The sequence below is a fragment of the Mus caroli genome, unplaced genomic scaffold (genome assembly GCF_900094665.2).
Source record: "Mus caroli unplaced genomic scaffold, CAROLI_EIJ_v1.1 scaffold_18263_U1_1, whole genome shotgun sequence".
In the NCBI taxonomy this organism is placed as follows: domain Eukaryota; kingdom Metazoa; phylum Chordata; class Mammalia; order Rodentia; family Muridae; genus Mus; species Mus caroli.
This window is the reverse complement of record NW_018390942.1, coordinates 1-12,527: the sequence shown is the minus strand read 5'-3', so window position 1 is coordinate 12,527 and position 12,527 is coordinate 1. Positions and strand designations below refer to the sequence as shown.

At 41.0% G+C, this 12,527-nt stretch overlaps 1 pseudogene; it reads left to right on the top strand.

The window, feature by feature from the left end:
• Positions 1 to 7,295: 7,295 nt before the first annotated feature.
• LOC110288902 lies at positions 7,296 to 8,232 on the top strand (annotated as a pseudogene).
• Positions 8,233 to 12,527: the final 4,295 nt, after the last annotated feature.

Here is a 12,527-nt window from a genome sequence, read left to right as displayed (position 1 = left end):
AAGGAAGGGAGGAAGGAAGGAAGGAAGGAAGGAAGAAAGAAAGAAAGAAAGAAAGAAAGAAAGAAAGAAAGAAAGAAAGAAAGAAAGAAAAAGAAAGAAGGGAGGGAGGGAGGGAAGAAAGAAAGGAAGGAAGGAGGGAAGAAAGGAAGGAAGGAAGGAGGGAAGGAGGGAGGGAAGGAAGGAGGGAGGGAGGGAAGGACGGAAGGATGGAAGGAAGGATGGAAGGAGGGAAGGAAGAAAACTGGATGCTGAAGAAAAGAAAACTTCTTCAAGAAATTCACATAGACCTGGGCTAGGAAGCAGGAATGGGTGGGTTGGGGAGCAGAGGAAGGGGGGAGGATAGGGGATTTTCAGAGGGGAAACTAGGAAAGGGGATAACATTTGAAATGTAAATAAAGAAAATATCTATTAAAAATCATATAGGACAATTAAATTAAACCTATGTCTGTTAACTTGCATAAAACCTAATTCCAAGTGGATCAAAGACATAAATGTGAAGCCTGAAACCCTGAGACTATTAGAAGAAAACAGGCAGTATCCTTCATGATACAGTTGTAGGAAAAGATGCTATTTGCCCAAGAATTAAAGTTAACAATTGAGAATTGGAACTTCATAAAAATAAACATCTTCCTCATAGCTGTCAGTGTGAAGAAGTTGTCCAGAGAGTAAGAAAATATTTGCCAACTGTAAACCTGTTTGAGGTTTAATACCCATAGCATACAAAGATAATGACCCTTTACTATCCAGGAAGAGAATTTTTCAGATGCTCATTGTAGAGAATTCACACCAATGACTTGCATTGTGATTTTAGGTAATATTACTGGATATAATTCATGACAACACTAATTCATGACAACAGACTGGAAGAGGGCAGGGATAGTGGAGTAATAAGGGGAGAATTGAGTCTCAAAAAAAAAAAACAAGCTAGAATGAAAGAAACTAGAATACTTTTGTTCTTTTTGAAGCAAAGAAACTAGTAAATGGAAATAACAAAAATAAATTATCGACAGTTCTTGGGATATAAGAGCAGTATGGAGGACGAAGATGGGCAGTGTTGTATGCACACATATTTCTAGGCATTGTATATCTTTAAAATAAGGCAGAAAATAAAGATGTAAAATAATTAACTTACTGAGTATAGTAAGTCTCACTGCTTGGATCATCAATCTTGGAATCTAAGACAATAGTAAATAGAGGTAAAAATGCAGCAACCACCACATCTCCATCCTTGTATACACTGGTGTTTGTCTTTGCAGCACAGTCAGAGCGGTCAAAGGAATAGACATAACTGGAATACTGCAGGAGCAGGAACATAAAAATCAGAAGGAGCATCACAGAAGTATCTGCAAAGTTTAGGTCTGTGTAGAGGTTGAATTTTCAAAGCCAGGAGGTATATACATATCCTATGAATTTGTATCAATTCATGCCAATTCCAATTTTGTTGTTGATTATGATGGTTACTCTTATTCCCATGGCTTCCTCAACTCAGTTTTTGAATANNCCCTGGAGGATTCTGGAAAACTTTCTTTCCTGGAACTCCACCTTTGAGGTCCCACTTGCAGGCAAAAAACACAATACGAAAAATATATTTGAGGCTCATCATCTCTAGTCCCAGATGTCATGATTTCATCCAGTTGCATTGACAACAGGGCTCCTGAGCTAAAGTCCTCTTGGGAAGACTTGAATAAGCTGATGTCAAAAAAACTTACCTTCTGCTGTGGATGCAAATATTGTCATAAGGGATGGGGATGTATCTCAATTGACAGTATGCTTTTCTGTCATGCAAAAAGTTCTGGGAGTAATCACCAGAAACGCATAAACTCTGCATTATTTTAAACATCTGTAATCCCAGCACTGGGGATCAAGATTCAGGAGAATCCTTAGGTTAAGATCATCTTTGTAGACACAGAATGCTTGAGGTCTACCTGTACTAGAGAGCGTCTCAAAAAGCATTGTTATAATTCATTTGTACGTTCACAGAATTTATTTTGCTTATTTAATGTGATTATCTTAGAGTATGTGGGGTATCTGTCTGCCATCCCCACTTAAACAAATGAAAATGAACTAAAAATGACACACACACATACATACACACACACACAATATATTATATATATATATATATTAGTGATATACATATGCATTAGTGAATCAAAGGTAAAATCAAATTTACCAAATATTATGTATTGAATTTAGTTTATCAGCTGTACCAAGTTCTACTTCATGTAAGTCAATAACAATATGAGGAATTATATGGCTTGGATAGAGTAAGGAGTATATGGGACTTAGCTAACCTTTGTTTTTAATTTTTCCAAACCTAATAATGCTATGAAAAAAATACTACTAGTGTTTTTTTGTTTATTTCTATATAGGTATCTGTGTTTGTGTGTGCACATCATGTGGAGGTCAGAGGTTGAAATCAAATGTCTTTCTTTACTACTCTCTATCTTACCTTGTTGAATCAAGTTTCTAAGTGAAAACAGAACTTTTTGATTTACCTAAAGTAAATGAGCAACCAGTTTTTGCCTCCTGAAGGAAGTACTGGGACTTCAGGTGTTTATCACCATGCGCACATATTCATGTGGGCACTGGGGATCTGAATCAGGTTCTCATTATTTTACAGTCAACTGAACCATTACCCTCACCCCTAAAGTCTAAGTTTTAAGACAAAAACACCTTCTTCCTCCTTTAAAAAAATGGATGTTTTCTTTATTTACATTTCAAATGTTATCCACTTTCCCAGTTTTCCCCATGGAACACCCCATCCTATCCCTCCTGCTTCCATGGGGGTATTTCCCTACCCACCCTCCCACTCCTGGCTCCACCCTGCAATTCCTCTACACTGGGGCCTGGAGTCCACAGGACTAAGATGCCTGACAAGGCCATCCTCTGCTACATATGTGGGTAGAGCTATGGGTCCCTCTGGTTGGTGGTTTAATCCCTAGAAGTTCGGGTCTGCTGGGTTGATACTGTTGCTCTTCCTATGGGGCTGCAAATCCCTTCAGTTCCTTCAGTCCCTTCTCTAACTCCTCCATTACGGACCCCAAGCTCAGTCCAATGGTTGACTGCAAGCATCTTCCTCTGCATTTTTCAGGCTCTGGTAGTGCCTTTCAGGAGACAGCTATATCAGACTCTTGTTATCAAGCACTTCTTGGTATCCACAATGATGACTGAGTTTGGTAACTGTAAATGGGATGGATCCCCAGGTGGGGCAGTTTCTGGATGGGCTTTCCTTCAGTCTCTGCTCCACACTGTGTCTCCTTATTTTCTTCCATGATTATTTTGTTTCCCCTTCTAAGAAGGACCGAAGCATTCACATTTCTTCCTTCTTGAGCTTCATGTGGTCTGTGATTTGTATCTTGGGTATTCTGAGCATCTGGGCTAATATACACTAATCAGTGAGTGCATACCATGTGTATTCTTTTGTGACTGGGTCATCTCACTCACGATGACATATTTTAGTTCTATCCATTTGCCAAAGAATTTCATGAAGTCATTGTTTTTAATAGCTAAACAGTACTCCATTGTGTAACTGTATCACATTTTCTGTATCAACTTCTCTGTTGAAAGACATCTGGGCTCTTTCCAGGTTCTGGCTATTATAAATATGGCTGCTATGAACATAGTGGAGCATGTGTCCTTGTCATATGTTGGAGCATCTTTTGGGTATATGACTAGGAGTAGTACAGCTAGGTCCTATGGACAATTTTCTGAGGAACTACCAAACTGATTTCCAGAGTGGTTGTACAAGCTTACAATCNCACTAGCAATGGAGGAGTGTTCCTCTTCCTCCACATCCTCATCAGCATCTGCTGTCCCTGAGTTTTTGATCTTAGCTATTCTGACTGGTGTGAGGTAGAATCTCAGGGTTGTTATAATTTGCATTTCCCTGATGACCAAGGAGGTTGAACATTTCTCTAGGTGCTCCTTGGCCATTTGATATTCCTCAGTTGAGAATTCTTTGTTTAGCTCTTTACCCCATTTTTATATAACCAGATAACCATTTGGTTCTCTGGAGTCTATCTTCTTGAGTTCTTTGTATATATTGGATATTAGCTCTCTATCAGATGTAGGATTGGTAAAGATCTTTTCCCAATCTGTTGGTTGCCATTTTGTTCTATTGACAGTGTCCTTTACATTACAGAAGCTTTGCAATTTCATGAAGTCCCATTTGTCTATTGTTGAGGTTAGGGCATAAGCCATTTGTATTCTGTTCAGAAGTTTTCCCCTGTGCCCATGGGTTCGGGGCCCTTCCTCCCTTTCCCTTTTACTAGATTCAGTGTATCTGGTTTTATATTGAGGTCCTTAATCCACTTGGAATTGACCTTTTACAAGGAGATAAGAATGGATAGATGTGCATTCTTCTACATGCTGACCGCCAGTTGAACCAGTACCATTTGTTAAAAATGCTGTCTTTTTTCCACTGGATGATTTTTACCTTTTTTGTCAAAGATCAAATGATAATAGGTATGGGGCATTGGGCTATGCACAGACAGTCTGGTCTCCAGTCGAGTTGAGAGGTGAACCCCGGGACCCGGTGGTGATAATTCACTTACATGGGATGGTAGGCATTCCCTCATGTCTCCTGCACTCAAGGCTCCTATCGAAGTTATCGCTCCCCACAACCCCTACAGGAGAAACTGTGGCTGGTAGTCCTGTAGACAATGTCCCAAGCTTCTGACCTTCAGGCTAGACTCCTCCCAGTTACCTAGCAACAACAAGATAACAGCCCACCATAAGAGGGGCTGCTTGGTCTCCCCTCACTCTCTCCTCTTGTTCTCCTCTTACTTTCTCCTCTCATTCTCTTACTCTCTTTCTCCTGCTCTCTCTCTCTCTAACCTCTTACTCTCTAGCCTTTCCTCTTTCTTTTTCTTTCCCCCTTCTCTCCTCTTGGCCATGGCTGTCTCTCTCTCTTTTTTCTACCTTCTCTCTTTCCCCCTGCCTTTCTAAAATAAAGCTCTAAAACCATAGACTTTCTCTGTTCAAGGCCTGCTGTGCTTGGACAATGGGATAGGCTTTCCTCTAATGAGCTGTTTCTAATCTCTCGTTGGAAGAACTTCCTGTGCTCCTGTCATGGAGCACACATTTTACCTTTTTTGTCAAAGATCTTAGACTCTCATCTGTGTGGGAACCTCTCTCTCTCTGCCCTCTCTCCTGTAACTGCAGAGCTGAGGGTGTTGCCCCGGGGGCCCCTGGTATCAGGAGCTGCCCTTGTCCACTCCCTGTTGAGTGGGGTCAGTGGCTTAGATGCCCACCTGGGGCTGAGTGGAAAGCGTCTGACAGACCTCCCGCATGTGCCTGCCCAGAGTGTAGAAGAAACTCTGGACGGATGTGGACTCTTTCTCTCCCCCTCTTTCCCCCACCCCCCTAGTTCCCAACAAATAGGTGTGTGGGTTCATTTTTGGGTCTTCAATCCTATTCCATTGATCTACCTGTCTTGTCTCTGTACCAATTTCATGCTGTTTTTATCACTACTGATCTGTAGTATAGGTTGAGGCCGAGGATGGTGATTCCCCCAAGAAGTTCTCTTATTGTTAAGAATGGGTGGGTAGGGAAGTGGGGGGGGGTATGGGGTACTTTTGGGATAGCATTGGAAATGTAATTGAGGAAAATACGTAAAAAAAAAAGAATGGTTTTTGATATCCTGGATTTTTTTATTTCAGATAAATTTGAGAATTGCTCTTTCTAACTCTATTACTTCAAGTTTCTCTCCATTTAGTTTGGTATGCTGTATATTGCTTTTACTACTTTTAGGTATGGGCTTGGATTCCTGATTTTTTTTCAAGACTTTTACCATGATGGGGTGTTGGTTTTGCCAAATGCTTTCTCACCATCTAATGAGATGATCATGTGGTTTTTTTTTCCTTTGAGTTTGTTTATGTTGATTACATTGATGGATTTCCACATATTGAACCATTCCTGTATCTCTGTGATGAATCTTACTTGATCATGATGGATGATTGTTTTTATATGTTCTTGGATTCAGTTTGTGGGAATTTTATTGAGTATTTTTGCCTTGATATTCATAAGGGAAATTGGTCTGAAGTTCTCTTTCTTTGTTGGGTCTTTGTGTGGTTTGTTTACAAGCATAATTATTGTTTCATAGAAGGAATTGGGTAGTGTGCCTTCTGGTTCTAGTTTGTGGAAGATTTTGAAGAGTATTAGTATTAGGTCTTCTTTGAAGGTCTGATAGAATTCTGCACTAAAACCATCTGGTCCTGGGCTTTTTTTATTTGTTGGGAGACTTTTAATGACTGCTTCTATTTCTTTAGGGGTTATGGGACTGTTTATATGGTATATCTGACTCCGATTTAACTTTGGTATCTGGAATCTGTCTAGAGAATTGTCAATTTCATCCAGATTTTCCAGTTTTGTTGAGTATAGTGTTTTGTAGTAGGATCTGATGTTTTTTTTTAATTTCCTCAGTTTCTGTCATTATGTCTCCCTTTTCATTTCTGATTTTATTTATTTGGATACTGTCTCTGTGCCCTCTGATTAGTCTGGCTAAGATTTTATCTATCTTGCTGATTTTCTCAAAGAACCAGCTCCTGTTTTAGTTGATTCTTTGTATAGTTCGTTTTGTTTCTACTTGGTTGATTTCAGCCCTTAGTTTGATTATTTCTTGCCATGTACTCCTTTTTGGTGTATTTTCCTCTTTTTGTTCTAGAGCTTTCAGATGTGTTGTCAAGCTGCTAGTGTAAGCTCTCTCCAGTTTCTTTTTGGAGGCACTTAGAGCTATGATTTTTTTTTTCTCTTAGCACTGCTTTCATTGTGTCCTATAAGTTTGGGTATGTTGTGTTATCATTTTCATTAAATTCCAAAAAAGCCTTTAATTTCTTTCTTTCTTTCTTTCTTTCTTTCTTTCTTTCTTTCTTTCTTTCTTTCTTTCTTTCTTTCTTTCTTTCTTTCTTNCTTTCTTTCTTTCTTTCTTTCTTTCTTTCTTTCTTTCTTTCTTTCTTTCTTCCTTCCTTCCTTCCTTCCTTCCTTCCTTCCTTTCTTTCTTCCTTCTCTCTCTCTCTCTCTCTCTCTCTCTCTCTCTTCCTTTAATCAGCTCTTATGTGGAGACATGTTATTATTATTTTTGTAATGTATCTAGCATAAATACAGAATAATTTTAAGTACAGAATAATGACTTTCAAAGTTTTTTTGTGCAAATGTTTAAAAAAACACTTTATAATTTGACTAGCATTCACGGCCACCTCACCAGCAGCACCACCAGCAGCAAAGGCAGCAGCAGTCTGCGTTGCGGTCCCTTTCTCCTTCTCCAGCGTGCTCCTCAGTCCCCGTGTGTCACCATGCCTAACATCTTGCTCTTCAGTGGCAGTTCTCACCAGGATCTGTCAAAGTGTGTGGCCGATCTCCTGGTCCTGGAGCTGGGCAAGGTGGTCACCAAGAAGTTTAGCAACCAAGAGACCAGCGTCGAAGTTGGTGAAAGTGTGAGAGGGGAAATGTCTATAACATCAAGAGTGGCTGCAGGGAGATTAATGACAACCTGATGGAGCTACTCATCATGATCAATGCATGCAAGATTTCATCCTCATCCAGGGTAACAGCTGGTGATACCCTGCTTCCTGTACACCCAGCAAGATAAATAGGATAAGAGTCATGCTCTGATTTCTGCTAAACTTGTGGCCAATATTCTGTCAGTTGCTGGGGCTGATCACATCATTACCATGGACCTGCATGCCTCTCAGATCCAGGGATTCTTTGATATTCCTGTGGATAATTTATATGTAGAACCTAAAGTTCTTCAGTGGATTCAGGAGAACATCACTGAATGGAGAAACTGTATTATTGTTTCTCCAGATGCTGGAGGAGCCAACAGGATTATCAATTGCAGACAGACTGAATGTGGAATTTGCTTTGATTCACAAAGAGAGGAAGAAAGCAAATGAAGTGGACCGATGGTTCTCATGGGTTATGTGAAGGACCGTGTGGCCATTCTGGTGGGAGACATGGCTGATGCATGCTGCAGATAAGTTATTCTCAGTTGTTGCCACCAAAGTTTATGCTACCCTTACCCATGGAATCTTCTCTGAGCCAGCTATTTCCAGAATAAATAACGCTGCCTTTGAAGCTGTCATTATCACCAACTCAATTCCACAAGTGGACAAAATGAAACTCTGCTCCAAAATTCAGGTGATTGACATTTCAGTGATCCTGGCTGAGGCCTTTCGAAGAACCCACATTGAGGAATCTGTGTCCTATATGTTTAGCCACATCCCTCTGTAGTGGAATATTGAAGGTAGAGCAAGTCTCCTCCAGCTTCTTACTGTCTTGTCTGCCTGCTGTTTTAGTATTAGGACTCAGCAATTCTAGGATGATCACTGGCAAAAGCATCTGATCTATGTACAGCCTGAGAGTCCACTGTCTCTCCTTCTAAAGCTCAAGACTACTGCTTTCCAGTTCTGGGGGAGGGCAGAGGAAGAGAGTGGTTATTTGGTTGTTAAATGAACTGGTGTCAATGAGAATTAATCTTTTCCCTCGTTCTTTTTTAGTACTTTGAGGCAACACCTTTTTAGCTTAAAATCCCGTTGTGGAAATTTGTCGTACATGTATTTTGAGGTTGCCAAAATTTATTTCAAATGAAAGCCTTCTGTGTAAATATATAATAATACCTGTAGATATTGGGGGAAATCCTAAATAACCTTTACTTCAGAGAGAACCTTGGAAAATTTATACTAACATGAATTTTGAAATTTTGTTTTTTTAAAAATGATAACTGGGTTTGTTTTATTTTATTCAGGACTGAATTTTATTGAGCCTAAGATAGTCACTGACAAACTGCCTTTTTGTAGTAGATATTAGACATATTAAAGACAATATAAGGTTGTATCTCCTACATACTAGGCAGAAAATGTAAAACACAGCTACAGTGGGAATATTTTTCATCTTGAAGATTAAAGTTACAACATTAACAGGGAAGTGATGGTACTAGAAATGATTGTGTTTAGCAAGTTAAGTCAAACTCAGAAATACAAATACCAAATTTTCTGTTATCTTCTGTTCATGTGCTTGATGTCAAAGCAGAAAAGAAAGATAGAAGAATAAAGTGAGAGGGCAATAGAAAGTAATGGAGTATGTTACACATATGCAAAAATGGAGATTGTTTGGAGGGGACAAAGGAGAGCACCAAGAAGTGAAGGGAATTCATAGCTAAACAGAATAAAAGTAATAAACAGCATGGCAATAGTGAACATTAAATTAAATGGAGAGAAACTGAAAGCAATTTCACAGGTCCACTCTCTTTCTCTTCAACACAGTAGTTGAAAGTCTAGTAAGAACAATAAGACAACTTAAGGAGAGCAAGAGGATACAAACTGGAAAGAAATAAGTCAAAGTATTGCTATGTTTGTTGTAGGAGTATGGAAGATATTTGGAATTTGGACCAGAAAAGTGGTTGGATGGTTTATGAGGAGCTTAATGTGCCATCCTAGTTGGATCATGGGAGACAGTGGTCCAGAGAGCAATGTAGATTATGATTGCCTGGCTCAAGAGGCTTCACAGGAGAACATTACTAACTAGCCTAGAGACTGTTGGAGAGGAAGATGGCTGCTTTCTGCCTTTGTCTAAAAACATCTATTTGAGAATTAACTGAAGATATTTAAATTAATAGCACTGATAGAGACACTTTCAAGACAGCCTAGTATTGGTTTGTTACATGGTTGTTAGTGGTCAGCCTTCTGCAGATCTATAATGAGAAGGAGCAAGCTGTGTAAGGAAAAAAAATACACTGTGTAAGGAAAAAAAATACAATATGTACGAGTTAAGGAGATTATGAACACCAGAATGTTTAATGCAGCTAAGAACAGTGCTCAAGGAGATAAAATCATGTTAAGAAAACAAGATGTTAAATGCAATAATAATGGCGCTCGTGACTTCAGGAAAAGATTTTACCCAGCTAAACTTCCAAATTGTGGAACGAAATTAAAGAGAAGCTAAAACAGTGAAGGAAACTTTTAACAACAAAAAGCAAATGAAGATGTAGTTGAATGAAGGAGCGATGTTCCAGCCCAAGTAAGCAGCAGAACGTGGCAGCCCACATGGTTCTGGCCTTGGAGTCCAGAATCCATGAAAGCAGGTATGAAGTTGCTCCTATAGCTAGTGATAGCTGCTGAGGCCAGAGCTGTTTTAGGGGAGCTCCTGAATTGGGCACAAAGAGGTCATTGAGTGGAGCAGTGAGGGTGAAGCCCATATTTTGATGGAGACCCCAAGATACTGGAAATGCCAGGCTTGTGGGATATTGTTGCGGCCTGACCCGCAGTCTGCAACGCGAACGGTTCAACTGAAGATGGCAGTTCGAGCTGAAAAGAGAGGAAGCTAGACGGGGTGGGAGAAAGAACCAGGCCAAGATGATTTCATGTTCAAGGCCCCCCTTTACTAATTCCAACATTCAGTTATAAAGGAAGGGGGAGGGAACCCAATTTCCCGCCAAGTAACTCGGGGTCCAGTAGCAGGANGAACACGTGTGTGCCTCCAAGCAGCAAAGCTGACAGGGTCCAGCAGTGGGCGTGGCAGAACGAATGAGCAGGAAACTCCACCCTTGAGCAAGCAGGTTCAAGCAGGTGGGGGAAGAGAGACCACAGGATATCTTCTGAGAAACACTACTGACTAGGTTCAGGATGAGTTGAAGAGAGAGAAGTATGTTGCAGACAACAAATCTGGAAGAAGTTGGGGTACTGATATGTGCTTTCATATCAGATACGGAATTCAGAATTTGGTTTGTCCTGCTGATTTTTGGTCTTGCACTGATCTGGTATTTCCTCACTACTGTACCTTTCCTCCCTTTTGAAATGGTAATGCAACTCTGTGTCATAGTATATTATAAGTATATGATTATCTTCTTGCTTTATATTTCACTTGGGATTGCAGATAAGAGATTGTCCAGAGTCTCAGAAGAAAGTTTGAATTTTTTAGTTTTAAACTGTGTTAAGAGTGTTATAGATCATGGGAACTTTTGAAGTTTGACTAAGTGCATTTTGGTATACAATATGAGCTCATAATATGTGTTAGGGTTGAGAATGGAATATTATCTAAAAATTATTTATTTATTCATGTTACACCCCAGTACCAGCCTCCTCTCTTTGCAATAACCCCTCATGCAGATACTCACCTCATTCCTTCCTATGAGAAAGAAATCTATGGGGAACCACCATATAGTTATAACTCCCCCCGCCACACACACACACACCAGCATTTCAATTTACTGCAGGACTAGGGGCATCCTCTCACAGTGAGGCCAGACAAGGCCACCCAGTTAGTAAAATGGGGTCCACAAGCAGGCAGGCAACAGATAATCTGTCCATTCTTGAGGGTGGGGTTTTAAAGTCTCCCACTATTATTGTGTGTGGCACAATGTGTGCTTTGAGCTTTAGTAAAGTTCCTTTTAGAATGTGGGTGTCCTTGCATTAGAAGCATAAATGTTCAGAATAGAGAGTTCTTCTTTGTGGGGGTATTGGTTGTCGGTGAATAAAGGAGTGGGAGAAAACCCGTGTCCCGCCAGAGTTCCCTTGCTCTAAGCAGGCAGATGCAGCAAGACAGCCGCATGCTCTCCTTATGGCCCAGTATGGGTATCTGGCTGTGGGAAGCTATGGACTCAGCATGCAGGTGGGTGGGGGGGGGCGGTGAGGGGGTGGACAAGGGGCAGTCCTATGTCCTTGGGCCTCAGGAGGCCAGAGATAACAGGTCTTGGGCATCCCAGACAACACTGGGCACTGTGGAAGACCTGAGAACAAAATGGGGGCCACGGAATCTCAGCTCTGGGGCTGAAGGGAGGAGAGGGCAGGGAGATAGGGGGCACTGGGTGCTTTCCACACAGGCGAGAGTCCTTGGTCAAGTCCCTAGCTGGAGTGCAGGAAGGCCTTCCGGTGGGAGGTTAGACACAGCTCATTAGGGGAAAGCCTATCCCATCGTTCAAGCACAGTGGGCCTTGATAAGCAGAGACAATCTATGGTTTTAGAGCTTTATTGTAGGAAGGCAGAGAGAAAGAGAGAAGGTAGAAAGAGGGAGAGAGGCTGGCCATGGCCACATGGAGAGAGGAGGGAAGGAAGAGAGAGTAGGAGGGCTAGAGATGAGAGTAAGAAACATGGTAGATTAAAGAGAGAGAGGAAGGGCCAAGCATCCCCATTTATAGTGGGCTGGGCTACTTTGTTTTTGCCAGGTAACTGTGGGGAGAAGCATACCTGACTATAGTCAGGTAACTGTGGGGGTGGAATCTAGCCAGAATGGCAGAAACTTGGGGCTTCATTCTGCATGACTGGTAGTCACACACCTCTCCTGCAGGGGCTACGGGGGCGGTAACTTTGACAGGAGCCAGAGATTCAGGAAACATGATTGAACACCTTCTGTACTATGTAGGTGGAAATCACCACCCATCGGGTCCCGGATTTCAGACCTTTGCTCAACTGGAGACCAGGCTGCTGTGTGCAGCCCACTGCCCCACACTTCTTGAAAGATTTTTAATTTGATGAGTATAAAATGTCCTTCTTTATCTTTTTTGATAACTTTAGGTTGTAAGTCAATTGATT